This window comes from Stegostoma tigrinum, unplaced genomic scaffold (genome assembly GCF_030684315.1).
Source record: "Stegostoma tigrinum isolate sSteTig4 unplaced genomic scaffold, sSteTig4.hap1 scaffold_130, whole genome shotgun sequence".
Lineage (NCBI taxonomy): Eukaryota > Metazoa > Chordata > Chondrichthyes > Orectolobiformes > Stegostomatidae > Stegostoma > Stegostoma tigrinum.
The window spans coordinates 481,636-507,563 of NW_026728078.1; the positions used below are offsets into that span (position 1 = coordinate 481,636).

Below are 25,928 nucleotides of genomic sequence, written 5' to 3' on the forward strand. Positions count from 1 at the left end.
ATATCATAGAACCCCTACAGTGTGGAAACAAGCCCCTTTTGACCCAACAAGTCCACAGCCACCCTCCAAAGAGCATCTCACCCTGACTCATTCCCCGACCCTTTCCTCAGTAACCCTACATTTCCCATGACTAACACACCTAATCTACACATCCCGAAACACAATGGGCAAGTTTGGCATGGCCCATACAACTAGCCTGCACATCTTTGGACAGTGGGAGGAAACCAGAGCACCCAGCAGGAACCCATGCAGGCATGGGCAGCATGTACAAACTCTGCACAGAAAATCACGCAACGGTGGGATCGAACCTGTGTCCCTGGCACTGTGAGTCAGCAGTGCTAACCACTGAGCCACCGTGCTGCCCTTGGAGTTAGACAGAGCTTGCTTGTTCTTGGGTGGCCTCAAACTGCCAACCTCCACTTAGTGGCAAAAGTGCTGACCAACTGCACTCATCTTCACTGGTTTTTGCTTTGTATCATTGAATTCAATCCTTCAAACTCTATGATAAATATTTAACTTTCCATTGATATGTGAGCGTTGTTTTTAGTACACAGTATTGGTTTATTATGTTTCATTGGTACATCATGAATACTGTATGTATATGCAAATGGGCAAGTTGGTAATGATGCAGTCCGCAGACCTGGAGGATAAGGACACTGTCCTCCAATCGCCCACGATGCCCTCTGCAAATTGGTAGAAAACAAAAATTTCTATAAAATTAATCTCTCCTCCCGTCAGTCGATCAAAATTAATTCAGAATTTTGTACAGGCCAATAACTGTAAGATTACATGGGCCTAAACAAAACTACTGGCTCATATTAGTTCAGTGAAGTGAAAGGGCAACAATAGAGGCAGTAGGAACTGCAGATGCTGGAGAATCTGAGATAAGAAGGTGTAGAGCTGGATGAACACAGCAGGTCAAGCAGTATCATCCAGCTCTACACCTTGTTATCTCAGATTCTCCAGCGCCAATTTTCTGAAGTAGGGTCTCGTCCCGAAACATCAGCTTTCTTGCTCCTCTGATGCTGCTTGGCCTGCTGTGTTCATCCAGCTCTCCACCTTGGGCAACAATAGAGTATGCTTTAAGTCACTAGATATGTTACGTGGGTTTGTCTTCCTTAGGGTGGAGTTAGTGGAACCGAAAAAGATGTCTCCCTCACAGCGTTTGTGACAAAAGAATTGCATTGTTCCTTGGCGGCCTTTCAACAGAAGAATATTCAGAGATTTCACGAGTGGTAAGAATGTAACTTCTTTTACTTCTCTTTATCTCACTTTTTCCAAAATTGGAAAATAGATTTTAGAAATAACATCGAGCTGATGAAGTGTGAAAAGAAAAATAATTCCAAGCAGTGGTGGGAGTTGGTCAGTGAGGTGGGAGGAGTGGATAGGTGGGACAGAAGGCGGACAGGTCATGGAGGCGGGGATGAGTGGAGGAACTAGTCTTGGGATGAGGCTGACGGGTGGGGAGATTTTGAGGGTGGCAAAGTCCATATTGAGGCCATTGAGTTGGAAGCTCCCGAGGCGGAATATGAGGTGCTGCTCCTCTAGTTTCTGGGTGGTGTGATTGTGACACTGGAAGAGGCCCAGGATGGACATGTCGTCCACGGAGTGGGAGGGGGAGTTCAAGTGATGCAATGATTTGGATATGAAAATAGGTGTGGTTAGTAAGTTTCCCAATGATTGAAGGTGTAGTAGCCAGCCAAGAAGGTCACCTCAGAATGCAATGGGACATTGACAAGGGCCAATAAACTGAGGAGTGGCAGATGGAGTTGAAGTTAGACAAATGTGAGGTGCTACATTTTGGAAAGGCAAATCAGGGCAGCACGTATACACTGAAGGTTGTGGGGAGTGTTGCTAAATAAAGAGACACTGGAGTGCAGTTTCGTAGTTCCATCAAAGCACAGCCACCGGTAGAAAGGATATGAAGGAGACATTTGGTGTGCTCGCCTTTATCGGTCAGTGAATTTAGAATAGGAGTTAGGAGATCACTTAGCAGCCATGTAGGACGTTGGTTCGGCTGCTTTTGGAATACTGCAATCGCTTTTGGTCTCCTTGCGAGAGGAAGGATGTCGGCGCAACATTGAGGGCCGAAGGGCCTGTTCTGCGCTGTATTGTTGTATGTTGTAAACTTGAAAGGGTTCAGAGAAGATCTACAAGGATGTTACCAGCATCGGAGGTTGGAGGTATACCGTGGGCTTGAACAGGCAGCGATTACTTGGAACTTTGGAGTTGAGGGCTGACCATATAGAAGTTTATACAATTACGAGGGACGTGGATAGAGCGAACAGCCAAGATCTGTTCCCCGGGTTGCTGGAATCCAAAACTGGTGAGAATAGGTTGAAAATGAGAGAGGGAAGATTTAAAATGGACCGGATTTTTTTCATAGTGGTGCATGTATGGAATGAGCTGCCAGAGGAAGTGGTGGAGGCTTGTACGTTTAAAAGGCATGTGGATGGGTATATGAATAGGATGGGTTGAGAGGAATATGGGCCAAATGCTGGCAAATGGGACTAAATTAATTTAGGATATCCGGTCAACATAGACAAATTGGGCCAAAGGATCTGTTTCCCTACTGTACATCTCTCTGACTCGAAGTGTCTTTCTTCTGAACCACGTGGCCCATAATTAGAAAAACTTGAATCAGGATTTGGGAATGTGACAATTCTAATTGGATCTGTTTGATGAAATTAACTCTGTAGGTAATGGTGGTTGAATTATGATTTATAAAATTTGAGTTTATTGCAGCATCTTATAGATTAGAGGAGACACATGTAATCAAAATTGAAAATCAAAACTTGGTAAAATTTTGCATTGGAAATACATGACCAGCCATTGGAGGAGATTCATGATCATTGCATTCAAGTGAGAACAACAAATGCGATTCAGTGACTCAGTGAAATGGGATGCAGTGACTGAGATAAATGGGATGCAGTGACTGAGGTAAATGGGATGCAGTGACTGAGGTAAATGGGATGCAGTGGCTGAGGGTAATGGGATGCAGTGACAGATGGAAATTGAATGCAGTGAGAGAGTGAAATTGGATGCACTGACAGATGGAAATGGGATGTAGTGACTGAGAGAAATGGGATACAGTGACTGAGATAAATGGGATGCAGTGGCTGAGGGTAATGGGATGCAGTGACAGATGGAAATTGAATGCAGTGAGAGAGTGAAATTGGATGCACTGACAGATGGAAATGGGATGTAGTGACTGAGAGAAATGGGATACAGTGACTGAGGGAAATGGGACGCAGTGACTGAGTGAAATGGGACGCAGTGACTGAGGGAAATGGGATGCAGTGACTGAGGAAATGGGATGCAGTACCTGACGGAACTTGAATGCAGCATCAGATGAGAAAAGGGATGCAGTGACTGTGTGAAATGGGATGTAGTGACTGGGTGAAATAGGATGCAGTGAATGAGTGAAGTGAGATGCAGTGACTGAGTGAAGTGAGATGCAGTGACTGAGTGAAGTGAGATGCAGTGACTGAGTGAAATGTGATGCAGTGACTGAGTGAAATGTGATGCAGTGACTGAGTGAAATGTGATGCAGTGACTGAGTGAAATGTGATGCAGTGACTGAGTGAAATGTGATGCAGTGACTGAGTGAAATGTGATGCAGTGACTGAGTGAAATGTGATGCAGTGACTGAGTGAAATGTGATGCAGTGACTTTTGGAAATGGGATGCAGTGAGTGATGGAAATGGGAGGCAGTGATTGAATGAAATGGGTGCAAGTGACCGTGGAGATGGGATGCAGTGACTTGGGGAAAGGAGATGCAGTGACTGTGGAAACGGGATGCTGTGACTGAGGGTAACGGGTTGAGGCGGCTAAGTGAAATGGGACGCCGTGTCTCTGTGAAATGTGATGCGGAGACTGTGGGGAAATGGATGCAGTGACTGAATGAAATGGGATGCGTTGACTGATGGAAAGGAGATGCCGTCACTGTGGGAAATGGCATGCAGTGACTGAGTGAAATGGGAAGCTGTGAATGAGTGAAATGGGACGCCGTGACTGATGGAAATGGGATGCAGTGACTGAATGAAATGAGATGCAGTGACTGAGGGAAATGAGATGCCCTGATGTAGGGAAATTGGATGCACTGGGTGAGTGACATGTGATGCAGTCACTGAGTGAAATGGGATGCACTGGCTGAGAGAGATGGGATGCAGTGACTGAGTGAAATGGGATGCAGTGACTGAGGGGAATGGGATGCAGTGACTGAGGGGAATGGGATGCAGCGACTGAGTGAACTGGGACGCAGTGACTGAGTGAAATGGGACGCAGTGACTGAGTGAACTGGGACGCAGTGACTGAGTGAACGGGGATGCAGTGACTGAGTGTCCTGGGATGCAGTGACTGAGTGAAATGGGATGCAGTGACCGTTAAATGGGCTGCAGGGACTGTTGGAAATGGGATGCAGTGTCTGAGGGGAATGGGATGCAGTGACTGAGGGGAATGGGATGCAGTGACTGAGGGGAATGGGATGCAGTGACTGAGGGAAATGGGATGCAGTGTCTGAGTGAAATGGGATGCAGTGACTGAGTGAAATGGGATGCAGTGACTGAGTGAAATGGGATGCAGTGACTGAGTGAAATGGGATGCAGTGACTGAGTGAAATGGGATGCAGTGACTGAGGGAAAGGAGATGCAGTGACTGATGGAAATCGGAAGCAGTGACTGATGGAAATGGGATGCCGTGACTGATGGAAATGGGATGCCGTGACTGATGGAAATGGGATGCCGTGACTGATGGAGATGGGATGCAGTGACTGTGTGGCATTGGGTGTGGTGATTGATGGAAATACATTCACTGTCTCAGTTGAATAGGATTCACTGTCTCCATTAAATGGGATGCAGTGACTGCGTGAAATGGGATGCAGTGAATGAGTGAAGTGAGATGCAGTGACTGATGGAAAGGAGATGCAGTGACTGATGGAAAGGAGATGCAGTGACTGAGTGAAATGTGATGCAGTGACTGCGTGAAATGTGATGCAGTGACTGCGTGAAATGTGATGCAGTGTCTGCGTGAAATGGGATGCAGTGTCTGCGTGAAATGGGATGCAGTGTCTGCGTGAAATGGGATGCAGTGACTGCGGGAAATGGGATGCAGTGACTGTGGGAAACCAGATTAAGTGACTGTGTGAAATGTGATGCTGTGACTGTGTGAAATGTGATGCTGTGACTGTGTGAAATGGGATGCTGTGACTGTGTGAAATGGGATGCAGTGACTGTGTGAAATGGGATGCAGTGACTGTGGGAAATGGGATGCAGTGAATGAGTGAAATGGGATGCCGTGACTGATGGCAATGGGATGCCGTGACTGATGGCAATGGGATGCCGTGACTGATGGCAATGGGATGCCGTGACTGATGGCAATGGGATGCCGTGACTGATGGAAATGGGATGCAGTGACTGAATGAAATGAGCTGCAATGACTGTGTGAAGTGGGATGCAGTGACTGTGGGAAATGGGATGCTGTGAATGAGTGAGGTGAGATGCAGTGACTGTGGGAAATGGGATGCAGTGACTGTGGGAAATGGGATGCAGTGACTGAGGGAAATGGGATGCAGTGACTGAGGGAAATGGGATGCAGTGACTGAGGGAAATGGGATGCAGTGACTGAGGGAAATGCGATGCAGTGACTGAGGGAAATAGGATGCAGTGACTTTTGGAAATGGGATGCAGTGAGTGATGGAAATGTGAGGCGGTGATTGAATGAAATGTGTGCAAATGACCGTGGAGATGAGATGCAGTGACTTGGGGAAAGGAGATGCAGTGACTGTGGAAACGGGATGCTGTGACTGAGGGTAACGGGTTGCAGTGGCGAAGTGAAATGGGACGCCGTGTCTCTGTGAAATGTGCTGCGGAGACTGTGGGGAAATGGATGCAGTGACTGAATGAAATGGGATGCAGTGACTGAGTGAAATGTGATGCGTTGACTGATGGAAAGGAGATGCCGCCACTGTTGGAAATGGCATGCTGTGACTGAGTGAAATGGGAAGCTGTGAATGAGTGAAATGGGATGCAGTGACTGAGTGAAACGGGATGCAGTGACTGAGGGGAATGGGAAGCAGCGACTGAGTGAACTGGGACGCAGTGACTGAGTGAAATGGGATGCAGTGACTGAGTGAACTGGGACGCAGTGACTGAATGAACGGGGATGCAGTGACTGAGTGTCCTGGGATGCAGTGACTGAGTGTCCTGGGATGCAGTGACTGAGTGTCCTGGGATGCAGTGACTGAGTGTAAGGGGCTGCTGTGACTGAGTGTAAGGGGCTGCTGTGACTGAGTGTAAGGGGCTGCTGTGACTGAGTGTAAGGGGCTGCTGTGACTGAGTGTAAGGGGCTGCTGTGACTGAGTGTAAGGGGCTGCTGTGACTGAGTGTAAGGGGCTGCTGTGACTGAGTGTAAGGGGCTGCTGTGACTGAGTGTAAGGGGCTGCTGTGACTGAGTGTAAGGGGCTGCTGTGACTGAGTGTAAGGGGCTGCTGTGACTGAGTGTAAGGGGCTGCTGTGACTGAGTGTAAGGGGCTGCTGTGACTGAGTGTAAGGGGCTGCTGTGACTGAGTGTAAGGGGCTGCTGTGACTGAGTGTAAGGGGCTGCTGTGACTGAGTGTAAGGGGCTGCTGTGACTGAGTGTAAGGGGCTGCTGTGACTGAGTGTAAGGGGCTGCTGTGACTGAGTGTAAGGGGCTGCTGTGACTGAGTGTAAGGGGCTGCTGTGACTGAGTGTAAGGGGCTGCTGTGACTGAGTGTAAGGGGCTGCTGTGACTGAGTGTAAGGGGCTGCTGTGACTGAGGGAAATGGGATGCGCTGACTGAGGGAAATGGGATGCGCTGACTGAGTGAAATGGGATGCGGTGACTGAGGGAAAGGAGACGCGGTGACTGTGGGAAATGGGATGCAGTGACTGAGTGATGTGGGATGCAGTGGCTGAGTGAAATGGGATGCAGTGGCTGAGTGAAATGGGATGCAGTGGCTGAGTGAAATGGGATGCAGTACCTGACGGAACTTGAATGAAGCGTCAGATGAGAAACGGGATGCAGTGACTGTGTGAAATGGGATGCAGTGACTGCGTGAAATGTGATGCAGTGACTGCGTGAAATGTGATGCAGTGACTGCGTGAAATGTGATGCAGTGTCTGCGTTAAATGGGATGCAGTGTCTGCGTTAAATGGGATGCAGTGTCTGCGTGAAATGGGATGCAGTGTCTGCGTGAAATGGGATGCAGTGACTGCGGGAAATGGGATGCAGTGACTGCGGGAAATGGGATGCAGTGACTGAGTGAAGTGAGATGCAGTGACTGAGTGATATGGGATGCAGTGACTGAGTGATATGGGATGCAGTGACTGAGTGATATGGGATGCAGTGACTGAGTGATATGGGATGCAGTGACTGAGTGAAATGGGATGCCGTGACTGAGGGAAATGGGATGCAGTGACAGATGGAAATTGAATGCAGGGAGAGAGTGAAATTGGATGCAATGACTGTTTGGGAATGGAATGTAGTGACTGAGAGAAATGGGATGCAGTGACTGAGTGAAATGGGACGCAGTGACTGAGGGAAATGGGATGCAGTGACTGAGTGAAGTGAGATGCAGTGACTGATGGAAAGGAGATGCAGTGACTGATGGAAAGGAGATGCAGTGACTGCGTGAAATGTGATGCAGTGACTGCGTGAAATGTGATGCAGTGACTGCGTGAAATGTGATGCAGTGACTGCGTGAAATGTGATGCAGTGACTGCGTGAAATGTGATGCAGTGACTGCGTGAAATGGGATGCAGTGTCTGCGTGAAATGGGATGCAGTGACTTAGGGAAATGGGACACCGTGACTGAGTGAAATGGGATGCAGTAACAGAGTGGAATGCATTGCAGTGACTGATGGAAATTGAATGCAGTGACTGCGTGAAATGAGATGCAGTGACTGCGTGAAATGAGATGCAGTGACTGCGTGAAATGGGATGCAGTGACTGCGGGAAATGGGATGCAGTGACTGTGTGAAATGGGATGCAGTGACTGTGGGAAATGGGATGCAGTGACTGTGGGAAATGGGATGCAGTGACTGTGGGAAATGGGATGCAGTGACTGTGGGAAACCAGATGAAGTGACTGCGTGAAATGTGATGCCGTGACTGCGTGAAATGTGATGCCGTGACTGCGTGAAATGTGATGCCGTGACTGCGTGAAATGGGATGCAGTGACTGAGTGAAATGGGATGCAGTGACTGAGTGAAATGAGCTGCAATGACTGTGTGAAGTGGGATGCAGTGAATGAGTGAAGTGAGGTGCAGTGACTGATGGAGATTGAATGCTGTGTCTGATGCAAATGGGATGCAGTGACTGAGGGAAATGGGATGCCGTGACTGAGGGAAATGGGATGCCGTGACTGATGGCAATGGGATGCCGTGACTGATGGCAATGCGATGCCGTGACTGATGGAAATGGGATGCCGTGACTGATGGAAATGGGATGCCGTGACTGATGGAAATGGGATGCAGTGACTGAGTGAAATGGGAAGCTGTGAATGAGTGAAATGGGATGCAGTGACTGAGGGGAATGGGATGCAGTGACTGAGGGGAATGGGATGCAGCGACTGAGTGAACTGGGACGCAGCGACTGAGTGAAATGGGATGCAGTGACTGAGTGAACTGGGACGCAGTGACTGAGTGAATGGGGATGCAGTGACTGAGTGTCCTGGGATGCAGTGACTGAGTGTCCTGGGATGCAGTGACCGTTAAATGGGCTGCAGGGACTGTTGGAAATGGGATGCAGGGACTGTTGGAAATGGGATGCAGTGACTGAGGGGAATGGGATGCAGTGACTGAGGGGAATGGGATGCAGTGACTGAGGGAAATGGGATGCAGTGTCTGAGTGAAATGGGATGCATTGACTGATGGAAATGGGATGCAGTGACTGAGTGAAATGGGATGCAGTGACTGAGTGAAATGGGATGCAGTGACTGAGTGAAATGGGATGCAGTGACTGAGGGAAAGGAGATGCAGTGACTGATGGAAATCGGAAGCAGTGACTGATGGAAATGGGATGCCGTGACTGATGGAAATGGGATGCCGTGACTGATGGAGATGGGATGCAGTGACTGAGTGAAATGGGATGCAGTGACTGTGTGGCATTGGGTGTGGTGATTGATGGAAATACATTCACTGTCTCAGTTGAATAGGATTCACTGTCTCCATTAAATGGGATGCAGTGACTGCGTGAAATGGGATGCAGTGAATGAGTGAAGTGAGATGCAGTGACTGATGGAAAGGAGATGCAGTGACTGATGGAAAGGAGATGCAGTGACTGAGTGAAATGTGATGCAGTGACTGCGTGAAATGTGATGCAGTGACTGCGTGAAATGTGATGCAGTGACTGCGTGAAATGGGATGCAGTGTCTGCGTGAAATGGGATGCAGTGTCTGCGTGAAATGGGATGCAGTGTCTGCGTGAAATGGGATGCAGTGTCTGCGGGAAATGGGATGCAGTGACTGCGGGAAACCAGATTAAGTGACTGTGTGAAATGTGATGCTGTGACTGTGTGAAATGGGATGCAGTGACTGTGTGAAATGGGATGCAGTGACTGTGTGAAATGGGATGCAGTGACTGTGGGAAATGGGATGCAGTGACTGTGGGAAATGGGATGCAGTGACTGTGGGAATTGGGATGCAGTGACTGAGTGAAATGGGATGCCGTGACTGATGGCAATGGGATGCCGTGACTGATGGCAATGGGATGCCGTGACTGATGGCAATGGGATGCCGTGACTGATGGAAATGGGATGCAGTGACTGAATGAAATGAGCTGCAATGACTGTGTGAAGTGGGATGCAGTGACTGTGGGAAATGGGATGCTGTGAATGAGTGAAGTGAGATGCAGTGACTGTGGGAAATGGGATGCAGTGACTGAGGGAAATGGGATGCAGTGACTGAGGGAAATGGGATGCAGTGACTGAGGGAAATGGGATGCAGTGACTGAGGGAAATGGGATGCAGTGACTGAGGGAAATGGGATGCAGTGACTGAGGGAAATGGGATGCAGTGACTGAGGGAAATGGGATGCAGTGACTGAGGGAAATGGGATGCAGTGACTGAGGGAAATGGGATGCAGTGACTTTTGGAAATGGGATGCAGTGAGTGATGGAAATGTGAGGCGGTGATTGAATGAAATGTGTGCAAATGACCGTGGAGATGAGATGCAGTGACTTGGGGAAAGGAGATGCAGTGACTGTGGAAACGGGATGCTGTGACTGAGGGTAACGGGTTGCAGTGGCGAAGTGAAATGGGACGCCGTGTCTCTGTGAAATGTGATGCGGAGACTGTGGGGAAATGGATGCAGTGACTGAATGAAATGGGATGCAGTGACTGAGTGAAATGTGATGCGTTGACTGATGGAAAGGAGATGCCGCCACTGTTGGAAATGGCATGCTGTGACTGAGTGAAATGGGAAGCTGTGAATGAGTGAAATGGGATGCAGTGACTGAGTGAAACGGGATGCAGTGACTGAGGGAAACGGGATGCAGTGACTGAGGGGAATGGGATGCAGCGACTGAGTGAACTGGGACGCAGTGACTGAGTGAAATGGGATGCAGTGACTGAGTGAACTGGGACGCAGTGACTGAGTGAAATGGGATGCAGTGACTGAGTGAAATGGGATGCAGTGACTGAGTGAAATGGGATGCAGTGACTGAGGGAAAGGAGATGCAGTGACTGATGGAAATCGGAAGCAGTGACTGATGGAAATCGGAAGCAGTGACTGATGGAAATGGGATGCCGTGACTGATGGAAATGGGATGCCGTGACTGATGGAGATGGGATGCAGTGACTGAGTGAAATGGGATGCAGTGACTGTGTGGCATTGGGTGTGGTGATTGATGGAAATACATTCACTGTCTCAGTTGAATCGGATTCACTGTCTCCATTAAATGGGATGCAGTGACTGTGTGAAATGGGATGCAGTGAATGAGTGAAGTGAGATGCAGTGACTGATGGAAAGGAGATGCAGTGACTGATGGAAAGGAGATGCAGTGACTGCGTGAAATGTGATGCAGTGACTGCGTGAAATGGGATGCAGTGACTGCGTGAAATGGGATGCAGTGTCTGCGTGAAATGGGATGCAGTGTCTGCGTGAAATGGGATGCAGTGACTTAGGGAAATGGGACACCGTGACTGAGTGAAATGGGATGCAGTAACAGAGTGGAATGCATTGCAGTGACTGATGGAAATTGAATGCAGTGACTGATGGAAGTTGAATGCAGTGACTGCGTGAAATGGGATGCAGTGACTGTGTGGCATTGGGTGTGGTGATTGATGGAAATACATTCACTGTCTCAGTTGAATAGGATTCACTGTCTCCGTTAAATGGGATGCAGTGACTGCGTGAAATGGGATGCAGTGAATGAGTGAAGTGAGATGCAGTGACTGATGGAAAGGAGATGCAGTGACTGATGGAAAGGAGATGCAGTGACTGAGTGAAATGTGATGCAGTGACTGCGTGAAATGGGATGCAGTGACTGCGTGAAATGGGATGCAGTGTCTGCGTGAAATGGGATGCAGTGACTGCGGGAAATGGGATGCAGTGACTGTGGGAAATGTGATGCTGTGACTGTGTGAAATGTGATGCTGTGACTGTGTGAAATGGGATGCTGTGACTGTGTGAAATGGGATGCAGTGACTGTGGGAAATGGGATGCAGTGAATGAGTGAAATGGGATGCCGTGACTGATGGAAATGGGATGCCGTGACTGATGGAAATGGGATGCCGTGACTGATGGCAATGGGATGCCGTGACTGATGGCAATGGGATGCCGTGACTGATGGCAATGGGATGCCGTGACTGATGGCAATGGGATGCCGTGACTGATGGCAATGGGATGCCGTGACTGATGGCAATGGGATGCCGTGACTGATGGCAATGGGATGCCGTGACTGATGGCAATGGGATGCCGTGACTGATGGCAATGGGATGCCGTGACTGATGGCAATGGGATGCCGTGACTGATGGCAATGGGATGCCGTGACTGATGGCAATGGGATGCCGTGACTGATGGAAATGGGATGCAGTGACTGAGGGAAATGAGATGCACTGATGAAGGGAAATTGGATGCGCTGGGTGAGTGAAATGTGATGCAGTCACTGAAGGAAGTGGGATGCAGTGACTGAGGGAAATGGGAAGCTGTGAATGAGTGAAATGGGAAGCTGTGAATGAGTGAAATGGGAAGCTGTGAATGAGTGAAATGGGCTGCAGTGACTGAGTGACATGGGGTGCAGTGACTCTGTGAAATGGGATGCAGTGACTGAGGGAAATGGGTTGCAGTGACTGAGTGAAATGGGAAGCTGTGAATGAGTGAAATGGGAAGCTGTGAATGAGTGAAATGGGAAGCTGTGAATGAGTGAAATGGGAAGCTGTGAATGAGCGAAAGGGGATTTTGTGACTGAGTTAAAGGAGATGCTGTGACTGAGGGAAATGGGATGCACTGTCTCAGTTCAATGAGATTCACTGTCTCAGTTCAATGAGATTCACTGTCTCAGTTAAATGGGATGCAGTGACTGAGTGAAATGCGATGCAGTGACTGTGGGAAATGGGTTGCAGTGACTGCAGGAAAGGATTGCAGTGACACTGGGAAAATGGAGGCAGTGACTGAGGGAAATGGGATGCAGTCACTGAGTGAAATGGGATGCAGTGACTGAGTGTAAGGGGCTGCTGTGACTGAGTGTAAGGGGCTGCTGTGACTGAGTGTAAGGGGCTGCTGTGACTGAGTGTAAGGGGCTGCTGTGACTGAGTGTAAGGGGCTGCTGTGACTGAGTGTAAGGGGCTGCTGTGACTGAGTGTAAGGGGCTGCTGTGACTGAGTGTAAGGGGCTGCTGTGACTGAGTGTAAGGGGCTGCTGTGACTGAGTGTAAGGGGCTGCTGTGACTGAGTGTAAGGGGCTGCTGTGACTGAGTGTAAGGGGCTGCTGTGACTGAGTGTAAGGGGCTGCAGTGATTGAGTGAAATGTGATGCAGTGACTGAGTGAAATGGGATGCAGTGACTGAGGGAAATGGGATGCAGTGACTGAGGGAAATGAGATGCATTGACTGAGTGATATGGGGATGCAGTGACTGAGGGAAATGAGATGCATTGACTGAGGGAAATGAGATGCATTGACTGAGGGAAATGAGATGCATTGACTGAGGGAAATGACATGCAGTGACTGAGGGAAAGGAGATGAAGTGACTGTGGGAAATGGAATGCTGTGACTGAGGGTAATGGGATGCACCGTCTCAGTTCAATGAGATTCACTGTCTCAGTTAAATGGGATGCGCTGACTGAGTGAAATGGGATGCGCTGACTGAGTGAAATGGGATGCGGTGACTGAGGGAAAGGAGACGCGGTGACTGTGGGAAATGGGAGGCAGTGATTGAGTGAAATGGGATGCAGTGACTGAGTGATGTGGGATGCAGTGGCTGAGTGAAATGGGATGCAGTGGCTGAGTGAAATGGGATGCAGTGGCTGAGTGAAATGGGATGCAGTGGCTGAGTGAAATGGGATGCAGTACCTGACGGAACTTGAATGAAGCGTCAGATGAGAAACGGGATGCAGTGACTGTGTGAAATGGGATGCAGTGACTGCGTGAAATGTGATGCAGTGTCTGCGTGAAATGTGATGCAGTGTCTGCGTTAAATGGGATGCAGTGTCTGCGTTAAATGGGATGCAGTGTCTGCGTGAAATGGGATGCAGTGTCTGCGTGAAATGGGATGCAGTGTCTGCGTGAAATGGGATGCAGTGACTGTGGGAAATGGGATGCAGTGACTGTGGGAAATGGGATGCAGTGACTGAGTGAAGTGAGATGCAGTGACTGAGTGATATGGGATGCAGTGACTGAGTGAAATGGGATGCCGTGACTGAGGGAAATGGGATGCAGTGACTGAGTGATGTGGGATGCAGTGGCTGAGTGAAATGGGATGCAGTGGCTGAGTGAAATGGGATGCAGTGGCTGAGTGAAATGGGATGCAGTGGCTGAGTGAAATGGGATGCAGTGGCTGAGTGAAATGGGATGCAGTGGCTGAGTGAAATGGGATGCAGTACCTGACGGAACTTGAATGAAGCGTCAGATGAGAAACGGGATGCAGTGACTGTGAAATGGGATGCAGTGACTGCGTGAAATGTGATGCAGTGTCTGCGTTAAATGGGATGCAGTGTCTGCGTTAAATGGGATGCAGTGTCTGCGTGAAATGGGATGCAGTGTCTGCGTGAAATGGGATGCAGTGTCTGCGTGAAATGGGATGCAGTGACTGTGGGAAATGGGATGCAGTGACTGTGGGAAATGGGATGCAGTGACTGAGTGAAGTGAGATGCAGTGACTGAGTGATATGGGATGCAGTGACTGAGTGAAATGGGATGCCGTGACTGAGGGAAATGGGATGCAGTGACTGAGTGATGTGGGATGCAGTGGCTGAGTGAAATGGGATGCAGTGGCTGAGTGAAATGGGATGCAGTGGCTGAGTGAAATGGGATGCAGTACCTGACGGAACTTGAATGAAGCGTCAGATGAGAAACGGGATGCAGTGACTGTGTGAAATGGGATGCAGTGACTGCGTGAAATGTGATGCAGTGTCTGCGTTAAATGGGATGCAGTGTCTGCGTTAAATGGGATGCAGTGTCTGCGTGAAATGGGATGCAGTGTCTGCGTGAAATGGGATGCAGTGTCTGCGTGAAATGGGATGCAGTGTCTGCGTGAAATGGGATGCAGTGACTGTGGGAAATGGGATGCAGTGACTGTGGGAAATGGGATGCAGTGACTGAGTGAAGTGAGATGCAGTGACTGAGTGATATGGGATGCAGTGACTGAGTGAAATGGGATGCCGTGACTGAGGGAAATGGGATGCAGTGACAGATGGAAATTGAATGCAGGGAGAGAGTGAAATTGGATGCAATGACTGTTTGGGAATGGAATGTAGTGACTGAGAGAAATGGGATGCAGTGACTGAGTGAAATGGGACGCAGTGACTGAGGGAAATGGGATGCAGTGACTGAGTGAAGTGAGATGCAGTGACTGATGGAAAGGAGATGCAGTGACTGATGGAAAGGAGATGCAGTGACTGCGTGAAATGTGATGCAGTGACTGCGTGAAATGTGATGCAGTGACTGCGTGAAATGTGATGCAGTGACTGCGTGAAATGTGATGCAGTGACTGCGTGAAATGTGATGCAGTGACTGCGTGAAATGGGATGCAGTGACTGCGTGAAATGGGATGCAGTGTCTGCGTGAAATGGGATGCAGTGACTTAGGGAAATGGGACACCGTGACTGAGTGAAATGGGATGCAGTAACAGAGTGGAATGCATTGCAGTGACTGATGGAAATTGAATGCAGTGACTGCGTGAAATGAGATGCAGTGACTGCGTGAAATGAGATGCAGTGACTGCGGGAAATGGGATGCAGTGACTGCGGGAAATGGGATGCAGTGACTGCGGGAAATGGGATGCAGTGACTGTGGGAAATGGGATGCAGTGTCTGTGGGAAACCAGATGAAGTGACTGCGTGAAATGTGATGCCGTGACTGCGTGAAATGGGATGCAGTGACTGAGTGAAATGGGATGCAGTGACTGAGTGAAATGAGCTGCAATGACTGTGTGAAGTGGGATGCAGTGAATGAGTGAAGTGAGGTGCAGTGACTGATGGAGATTGAATGCTGTGTCTGATGCAAATGGGATGCAGTGACTGAGGGAAATGGGATGCAGTGACTGAGGGAAATGGGATGCAGTGACTGAGGGAAATGGGATGCAGTGACTGAGGGAAATGGGATGCAGTGACTGAGGGAAATGGGATGCAGTGACTGAGGGAAATGGGATGCAGTGACTGAGGGAAATGGGATGCAGTGACTGAGGGAAATGGGATGCAGTGAGTGATGGAAATGGGAGGCAGTGATTGAATGAAATGGGTGCAAGTGACCGTGGAGACGGGATGCAGTGACTTGGGGAAAGGAGATGCAGTGACTGAGGGTAACGGGTTGCAGTGGCGAATTGAAATGGGACGCCGTGTCTCTGTGAAATGTGATGCGGAGACTGTGGGGAAATGGATGCAGTGACTGAATGAAATGGGATGCAGTGACTGAGTGAAATGTGATGCGTTGACTGATGGAAAGGAGATGCCGACACTGTTGGAAATGGCATGCGGTGACTGAGTGAAATGGGAAGCTGTGAATGAGTGAAATGGGATGCAGTGACTGAGGGAAATGGGATGCAGTGACTGAGGGAAGTAGGATGCAGTGACTTTTGGAAATGGGATGAAGTGAGTGATGGAAATGAGAGGCAGTGATTGAATGAAACGGGTACGAGTGACCATGGAGATGGAATGCAGTGACCTGGGGAAAGGAGATGCAGTGACTGTGGAAACGGGATGCTGTGACTGAGGGTAACGGGTTGCAGTGGCTAAGTGAAATGGGACGCCGTGTCTCTGTGAAATCTGATGCGGAGACTGTGGGGAAATGGATTCTGTGACTGAATGAAATGGGATGCAGTGACTGAGTGAAATGTGATGCGTTGACTGAGTGAAATGGGATGCAGTGACTGAGGGAAATGGGATGCGCTGACTGAGTGAAATGGGAAGCAGTGGCTGAGTGAAATGGGAAGCAGTGGCTGATTGAAATGGGATGCAGTGGCTGAGTGAAATGAGATGCAGTGACTGAGGGAAATGGGAGGCAGTGATTGAGTGAAATGGGATGCAGTGACTGAGTGAAATGGGATGCAGTGACTGAGTGAAATGGGATGCAGTGACTGAGGGAAATGGGATGCAGTGACTGAGGGAAATGTGATGCGTTGACTGACGGAAAGGAGATGCCGTCACTGTGGGAAATGGCATGCAGTGACTGAGTGAAATGGGAAGCTGTGAATGAGTGAAATGAGATGCCGTGACTGATGGAAATGGGATGCAGTGACTGAGGGGAATGGGATGCAGCGACTGAGTGAAATGAGATGCAGTGACTGAGGGAAATGAGATGCACTGATGTCGGGAAATTGGATGCACTGGGTGAGTGAAATGTGATGCAGTCACTGAGTGAAATGGGATGCACTGGCTGAGAGAAATGGGATGCAGTGACTGAGGGAAATGGGATGCAGTGACTGAGGGAAATGGGATGCAGTGACTGAGGGAAATGGGAAGCTGTGAATGAGTGAAATGGGAAGCTGTGAATGAGTGAAATGGGCTGCAGTGACTGAGTGACATGGGGTGCAGTGACTCTGTGAAATGGGTTGCAGTGACTGAGGGAAATTGGTTGCAGTGACTGAGTGAAATGGGAAGCTGTGAATGAGTGAAATGGGAAGCTGTGAATGAGTGAAAGGGGATTTTGTGACTGAGTTAAAGGAGATGCTGTGACTGAGGGAAATGGGATGCACTGTCTCAGTTCAATGAGATTCACTGTCTCACTTAAATGGGATGCAGTGACTGAGTGAAATGGGATGCAGTGACTGAGGGTAATGGGACGCAGTGACTGAGTGAAATAGGATGCACTGTCTCAGTTGAATAGGATTCACTGTCTCCGTTAAATAGCATGTAGTGACTGAGTCAAATGGGAAGCAGTGGCTGAGTGAAATGGGAAGCAGTGGCTGAGTGAAATGGGATGCAGTGACTGAGGGAAATGGGATGCGCTGACTGAGTGAAATGGGATGCTGTGACTGAGGGAAAGGAGATGCAGTGACTGTGGGAAATGGGTTGCAGTGACTGAGGAAAATGGGAGGCAGTGATTGAGTGAAATGGGATGCAGTCACTGAGTGAAATGTGATGCGGTGACTGAGTGAAATGTGATGCAGTGACTGAGTGAAATGTGATGCAGTGACTGAGTGAAATGGGATGCAGTGACTGAGTGAAATGGGATTCAGGGACCGACGGTCATGGGATGCAGTGACTGATTGAAATGGGATGCAGTGACTGAGTGAAATGGGATGCAGTGGCTGAGTGAAATGGGATGCAGTGACTGAGGGAAATAGGATGCAGTGGCTGAGTGAAATGGAATGCAGTGGCTGAGGGAAATGAGATGCATTGACTGAGGGAAAGGAGATGAAGTGACTGTGGGAAATGGAATGCTGTGACTGAGGGTAATGGGATGCACCGTCTCAGTTCAATGAGATTCACTGTCTCAGTTAAATGGGATTCAGTGACTGAGCGAAATGGGATGCGCTGACTGAGTGAAATGGGATGCGGTGACTGAGGGAAAGGAGACGCAGTGACTGTGGGAAATGGGTTGCAGTGACTGAGGAAAATGGGAGGCAGTGATTGAGTGAAATGGGATGCAGTGGCTGAGTGATGTGGGATGCAGTGGCTGAGTGAAATGGGATGCAGTGGCTGAGTGAAATAGGATGCAGTACCTGACGGAACTTGAATGAAGCGTCAGATGAGAAACGGGATGCAGTGACTGTGTGAAATGGGATGCAGTGACTGCGTGAAATAGGATGCAGTGACTCCGTGAAGTGTGATGCCGTGACTGCGTGAAGTGTGATGCAATGACTGCGTGAAATGTGATGCAGTGACTGCGTGACATGTGATGCAGTGTCTGCGTGAAATGGGATGCAGTGTCTGCGTGAAATGGGATGCAGTGTCTGCGTGAAATGGGATGCAGTGTCTGCGTGAAATGGGATGCAGTGTCTGCGTGAAATGGGATGCAGTGTCTGCGTGAAATGGGATGCAGTGACTGCGTGAAATGGGATGCAGTGACTGCGTGAAATGGGATGCAGTGACTGTGGGAAATGGGATGCAGTGACTGAGTGAAGTGAGCTGCAATGATTGTGTGAAGTGGGATGCAGTGAATGAGTGAAGTGAGGTGCAGTGACTGATGGAGATTGAATGCAGTGTCTGATGCAAATGGGATGCACTGACTGAGGGAAATGGGATGCAGTGACTGAGGGAAATGGGATGCAGTGACTGAGGGAAATGGGATGCAGTGACTTTTGGAAATGGGTGTATACAGTTGTATAGGGTGCTGCTGAGGCTTGGTGTGGAGTAGTTTGTACAGTTTTAGTCTCCTCACTTGAGAAAGGATGTACTGACACTGGAGGGGGTGCGAAGGAGGTTCACGAGGTTGATTCCAGAATTAAAAATGTTGCTGTATGGGGAGAGATTGAGTAGACTCCGATTGCAGTCACTGGAATTTAGAAGAATGAGGGGTGATCTAATAGAAACTTTTAAAATTAGGAAACACATGGATCGGAAATTGTTTCCACTGATGGGCGAAATTCCAACTTGGGGGCACAGCCTCAAAATAAGTGTGAACAGATTTAAAACTGAGTTGAGGATGAGCTTCTTCATCCAAAGGGTTGTGAATCTGTGGAATTCTCTGCCCACTGAAACAGTTGAGGTTCCCTTGTTGAATGTTTTGAAAGCCAAAACAGATAGATCTTTGAACAGGAAAGGAATTGAGGGTTATGGTGAATGGGAGGGTAAGTGGAGCTGAGTCCGCAAAAAAGATCAGCGGAACGAGCTGGAAGAGACAGATGGCCTACTCCTGTTTTATTTCTTATGTCCGTATGTCCTTAGATTGCCATCCTTGTCATTCCTCCTTCCCTGGAATAGGCCAGTTCTGAACGCTGATCAGTCGGTCTTTAAATAACTCCCACGTATCAAATGTTGACTTGTTCAATAAAAGCTCCTCCCAATTAATACTGCTCAGCTCCTACCTAACACTGATGTAATTTTCCCTCCCCCAATTTCGTCCCTTCCCACAAGGTCCTGATTATCCATGGCTGTCTTAAAATGTAAGGAGATGCGATCGCCCATTTAAGAAGCTCCTGCTTCACTGTTTTTCCCAAGTGGGAGTCAGCTACAGGCTTTCTTGTTCCACGATGGGGGAGGAAATGGCCGAGAGGTATTATTGCTGGACTGTTAATTCAGAGACTGAGATAACATTCTGGGGACCTGTGTTCAAATCCCAGCACAGCAGATGGTGGAATTTGAATTCAATATAAAAGAAAATCATGAATTAAGAATATAATGATGACCATGAATTCATTGCCAAATGTCAGAAAAACTCACCTGGTTCACTGATGTGCTTTCGGGAAGGAAACTGCCACCCTTACATGATCTGGCCTACATGTGACTGCAGACCCACAGCAATATGATTGACTTTGAACTGTCCCCTGGGCAATTAGGGATGGACAATAAACACTGCGTAGCTCGGGATGTCCTCCTCCCATTAACAAATAAATAAAATTGGATTCTAGATCTTCCGATCCAAGATCGTTTCTTGCTCTCAGACTAATTTCTTCGCTTACAGTCACTTTCCCTCCTGCCTGTCTTTTTGGAATGTCGTATAGCCCTGCGCACTTAGCTCCAGTGTTGATCTCCTTGTAACCATGTCTTTGTAATAGCTATAAAATCATGCCCGTCAACCTAGAAATGTGCTATTAATTTGTTGATTTTGTTCTGAATACAATGAGCACGCAAGCAAAGAGCCATGAATTTAGCTTTATCACTTGATTTCACCTCTTGACACTATTTACAGCTGTTTTCTGTTTGTACATGCTGTCTTTTCCAGTAGCACGCTGAGTATTGTTATCCCGATAGTTCTTTCGTATCAGTCCGTGTGTATTCCTGGGCGAATGTGCTCGTGTGGTCTCAGGAGTTGGGGAGGTCACGGCTCTGGGACAGCCGTTTCATCGCTCTGTGCTGCAGGTAAGAAGAAAAGAAAATCTCTTGCTCTGAGCTCTGCAAACCTGGGCAATGTCAAAAGGGAAACAAGGTCAAAAGAATTTCAACAAGAATCTCAAAATTAACTGCTGAATTCATATCAACATTACGGGCATCGCCCAACTTCGTGGCCACAACATCCCACTTTCTATTCTTCACAAACAATCCAAAGGCTGAAGTATCCGTATCCCTCTTAACTTTTATGGTTTTTGAGCTAATTTCTTGTTTCTAACTTGTGCATATTTGTGGTGCCTTATGACTTCTTGCATTTAGCAATTGATAAAACTCACTCTCTCACGAGTTCAGGAGAAGCTAGTTTTATAGAATCCCCAGTGTGGAAACAGGCCACTCAGTTCAACAAGCCCACAGCAACCCTCCAAAGAGCATCCCACCTAGACCCATCCCCATTCCCCTACTCTATCCCTGTCAGCCTGCATTTCCCATGGCTAATGTACCTAACCTACACATCCGTGGGCACTGTGGGTAATTCAGCATTGCCAATCCACCTAACCTGCACATCTCTGGACTGTGGGAGGAAACCAGAGCACCCAGCAGAAACCCACACAGACAAGGGGAGAATGTGCAAACTCCACACAGACAGTCATCGGAGGCTGGAATGGAACTCGGGTCCCTGGTGCTGTGAGGTAGCGTTACTAACTACTGAGTCACCGTGTCACCCTGAGTTATCTTGACTCCTTCTGAAACATAGGAAGGTATCCACAAGACAAAGATCCTTTTTAGTCAGCTTAATTCATACCAACTGAGGTAGATCTAGTTGGGTGTGTAAAGAAGGGGAGTCTTTCACGAGGGAACTTAACAATTTGGGAGACTCAGTCACCGAGGGAGCCTGACCCGAAGACTGGTCAAAACAATAATGATTCGATATGAATTAGTTAGAATGCAGCTGTTAACAGTAATCCTCCATCCCTATGTGGGAGCGAGATTTAACATTCAAAATCAAAACTGAAACTCTTGAACAAGGTAGTTCAAAACAGCCAGTTCTCTGATTGAGGTTGTGGACTTGCTCGCCGAGCTGGCTTCTTCTCATTCAGATGTTTCGTCACCATGATCGGTGACATCATGGGTACAGCCTCCAATGAAACGATGTTATTCTACTCTGTCTGGAATTGACACTGTCCGGTCTGTTACCATGAGTACTGTCATTTCCGGTTTTGATCTGTATGGGTTTGTGTGTGGGGGTCCAATTGTATCTGTTTGTTGGTTGCATTATGGGTGGAGAATCACGCCTCTCAGAGGACACTGCGACAAGGTAACCGTAGTAGCCCAAGCCAAGCATAGACACGCACAGGAATTCCGAGAGGCATGGTTCTGCACCCGTTCTCCAGCCTCACATTCTTGGTCTCCTCAGTCTGAATATGATCACTCAACCATATCCTTGATGACAAACAATAGAGTCTTACTTCCCAAAATCTACAAACAGGACTGTCCAGACAGATCCATTTGTTCTAATGATATCATCTTCTGCTGGAGGGATTCCGAAATGTCTGCATTCTTCCTCAACTGAGCATTCCTTGCATTCGTGGTTGACAGAGCTGTCAGCCACGTCCATTGTGCTGCAGGGTTCCCAAGCGGAATATGAGTTGCTGTTCCTGCAACTTTGGGGTGGCATCATTTGTGGCACTGCAGGAGGCCCATGTTCAGTTTGGTTATGACTTTTGAGGAACGGATGGTCCCTTTGAGATTGAAATTGGAGAAAGATTTCAGGATTTTTTCATGTTCTTGTCTTTCTGTTATGCCCCTAGGAAAAAAGCAATGAAAGTGCCGTTAATGTTTTGCACGGCGAGCTGCTGCACACTAACCGGTCTCACACCATTACCGTCACCTTGCCCTTGTGAAGGCAGATATGGATAAGGTTCTCAAAGCTGATAGAAGATTGAAACCACTCTAATCCTGTGACGATGGTAAGTTTCCCTTCTTTAAAAAAAAATGCTTGCAGCTGAATTCGCATAATATAGAGCACAGTGGCTCTGGTTAACACCACTGTCTCAATTCCACCCTTTGGTGACTTTCTGTGTGGAGTTTGCACATTCTCTATGTGCCTGCATGGGTTTTCTCCGGGTGCTCGAGTTTGCTCCCACAGTCAAAAGATGTGCAAGGTCGGTGGATTGGCCGTGCTAAATTTCCCAAGGTGTTCAGTGATGTGTAGGTTAGGTGAGTTATAGGTGGATGGGTCTGAGTGGGATGCTGTGAGGGGCAGTGTGGACATGTTGGGCTGACCGACCTGTTTCCACACTGTAAGGGTTCTCTGATTCATGATTCCATGATTTTACTGAGCGCAAAGGTACAATATTGACTCGTCATATTTGTCTCACCTCTTTACACATTGATAAGAAAGCTTTAATGTCAGTTTCTATGCATTTGCAACTTGTCTGCTGTCTCTGACAAGGCTGACGATATCTCCTTCTCTAATGCACATCCCCTGTCCCCCAACACTGAGAGGTGACACTTGCTTTTCATTTAGTACAATAAAAAAAACAATAGCCTCCATATTACATCCAGCGGCTTCTCTTAACACTCACACACTGTTCTTTTTTTCCTCCAGGTATTGACCACCCATCATTTCTAATTCCTCATCTCATCTCTCTCTCATGCACTCTCTCTCTCTCTCTCATGCGCTCTCTCTCTCCCTCTGTCTCTCTCTCTCTGTCTCTCTCTCTCTCTCTGTCTTTATCTCTCCTCTCCCTGTTCTCCCCCATCACTTCACTCACAGGCACCAACAGAGGTTCACAGTCACACTATGTTGCACATGCATATTCTGTCCCTCATGCACAAACACACTACACACACACAAAAAAAAGTCAGGAACACAGTCTCTCACGAACACACTCTGTCACATTCTCACTCATTCATACTCCATACCGTCACACAGTCGTACACGGTCTTGCACACATTCTGTGGCACACTTGCATGCACTGTTGCAGGATCTTTTGCCAATGCTCTCACTCTCAAGTACACACATACTACCACAAATCTCTCCCTCACACACTTAGGTTTGCAGATTCACTTGCTGTCAAGCTCACTCACACTTACAGACACACTCACTCCCTCATGCATGCTGTAACACTCCCTTCTTGTGCGAACTCCCTTTCACACACTCTCAAGCACAGTCACTGGCACACACATTCTGTCGTGCGCACACACACACTTTCATGCACTGTCTTTGCACTCTTGAGCACAATCATATGCTCACCTCTCTCTTGCACACAGTCAATTTGATTTGAGTCAGAGATAATGGGAGCTGCAGATGCTGGAGAATCCAAGATAATAAAATGTGAGGCTGGATGAACACAGCAGGCCAAGCAGCATCTCTGATGAAGGGTCTTGGCCCGAAACGTCAGCTTTTGTGCTCCTGAGATGCTGCTTGGCCTGCTGTGTTCATCCAGCCTCACATTTTATTAGCTTGATTTGAGTCATAATTGTCACATGTGCCCAGGTACAGTGTAAAGTTTTCTTCTGCATGCAGTATAGGCAGGTATATCAAACAAGGCGCATTAGTGAAACGGAACATAGTGACAGCTACAGAGAAGATGCACAGAGAGCAAGATCAAAATTAGATTTAAGCTTTTCAGTGTCCTATTCAGATGTCCAATAACAGCAGTGAAGAAGCTGTTCTTGAATCTTTTCACGCATGTATACAAACTTTTTTTACACCTTCCCTTCAGAAAAAGGGAGAAGAGAGTGTAATTGGCGGGTGAGAAGGGCCTTTGATTATGTCAGTTTCTTTCCCGAGGCAGCGGGAAGTAGAGGTGGAATCAACGAATGGAAGGCTGGTTTGCATGATGGACTATGCTGTGTTCATGACTCTGCAGTTTCTTGTGATCTTAGGAAGAGCTGTTGCCAAACCATGCTGTGACATGCATCCAGATAGGATGCTTTCTCTGGTACATGAATGAAAGTTGACCTTGCGGACACTCCAAATTACCTTAGCCTGCTGGGGAAATAGAGACATTTGGTGTGCTTTTTTGCCCATTGCGACGATCTGGGTGGACCAGGAGAGATTGTTGGTGATCGACACTCTCAACTATCTCCACCTCAGCAATATCTCTCTCAGTGTCTGATGCAGGCGCTCACACACTCACATTCTGTCACCTATTCTGTCTGTCTGTCTCTCCCTCTCTCCCTCATCGCCCATCTCTTTGTCTCGCTCTCTCTCTCTCTCTCTGTCTCGCGCTCTCTCTCTCTCGCTCTCTCTCTCGCGCTGTCTCTCTCTCTCGCGCTGTCTCTCTCTCTCGCGCTGTCTCTCTCTCTCGCGCTGTCTCTCTCTCTCGCGCTGTCTCTCTCTCTCGCGCTGTCTCTCTCTCGCGCTGTCTCTCTCTCTCGCGCTGTCTCTCTCTCTCGCGCTGTCTCTCTCTCTCGCGCTGTCTCTCTCTCTCGCGCTGTCTCTCTCTCTCGCGCTGTCTCTCTCTCTCGCGCGCTCTCTCTTCCTCCCCCACCCCCCAACCTCTCTGGCTCTCTCTCTCTCTCTCTCTCTCTCTCCCTCTCCCTCTCTCTCTCTCTCACTCTCTCTTTTTCTCACACACCAACTCATTGCTCAGTATTCCATGGTATCTGAATTGTTGGAAGAATTAACTTAGACTGAGCGTGGATTTTCTCCCAAATTAGTTATGACAAAGCAGAACCAATTCTGCCTGGAAGAAGAAAGGCAGGAGCCATAATAATTAGGGATTGTTTTGCTCGAGGAACCGTGCTGTGATATGCATCCAGATAGGATGCTTTCTGTGGTACATCAATGAAAGTTGCCCTTGTGGGCACAGGCAATTGCCTTAGCCTCCTGTGAAGTAGAGACAACGGTGTGCTTTTTTGCTCATTGCGATGATGTGGATGGACCAGTGAACTAATCTAAGCCCATCCCCCTACACGATCCCATTATCATCCATATGCTTATCCGAGGACTGTTGAAATGCCCCGAATGTGGCTGAGCTAACTGCATTGTCAGGCAGGGGGTTCCACATCCTTACCACTCTCTGAGTAAAGAACCTGCCTCTGATATCTATCTCAAATCTATTATCCCTCACTGTTAAGCTGTGCCCCCGAATACAAGCTGACGTCATCATCCTCGGAAAAAGACCCACACTGTCCACCCTGTCTCATCCACTGATCATCTTGTATGTCTCTATTAAATCCCCTCTGAACCACCTTCTCTCCAATGAGTACAGACCCAAGTCCCTCAGCCTTTCTTCAGAAGACCTTCACTCCGGACCAGGCAACATCTCCTCTGCACCTTTTCCAATGCTTCCACATCCTTCCTGTAATGGGGCGAC

The 25,928-nt window shown here is 48.3% G+C and overlaps 1 long non-coding RNA gene across 4 annotated transcripts in view; it reads left to right on the forward strand.

Annotated features, from left to right (window-relative positions):
• The window catches only part of LOC132207715 (uncharacterized), a 327,862-nt gene that overhangs the window by 293,579 nt on the left and 8,355 nt on the right, over positions 1-25,928 (forward strand). For 3 of the 4 annotated variants that reach the window (XR_009443734.1, XR_009443732.1, XR_009443733.1), the window contains 2 exons: positions 20,495-20,631; positions 22,410-22,568. This is a non-coding gene — a long non-coding RNA (uncharacterized LOC132207715). The remainder of the gene's footprint in view (positions 1-20,494; positions 20,632-22,409; positions 22,569-25,928) is intronic. The other variant, XR_009443735.1, reaches the window with a different exon arrangement.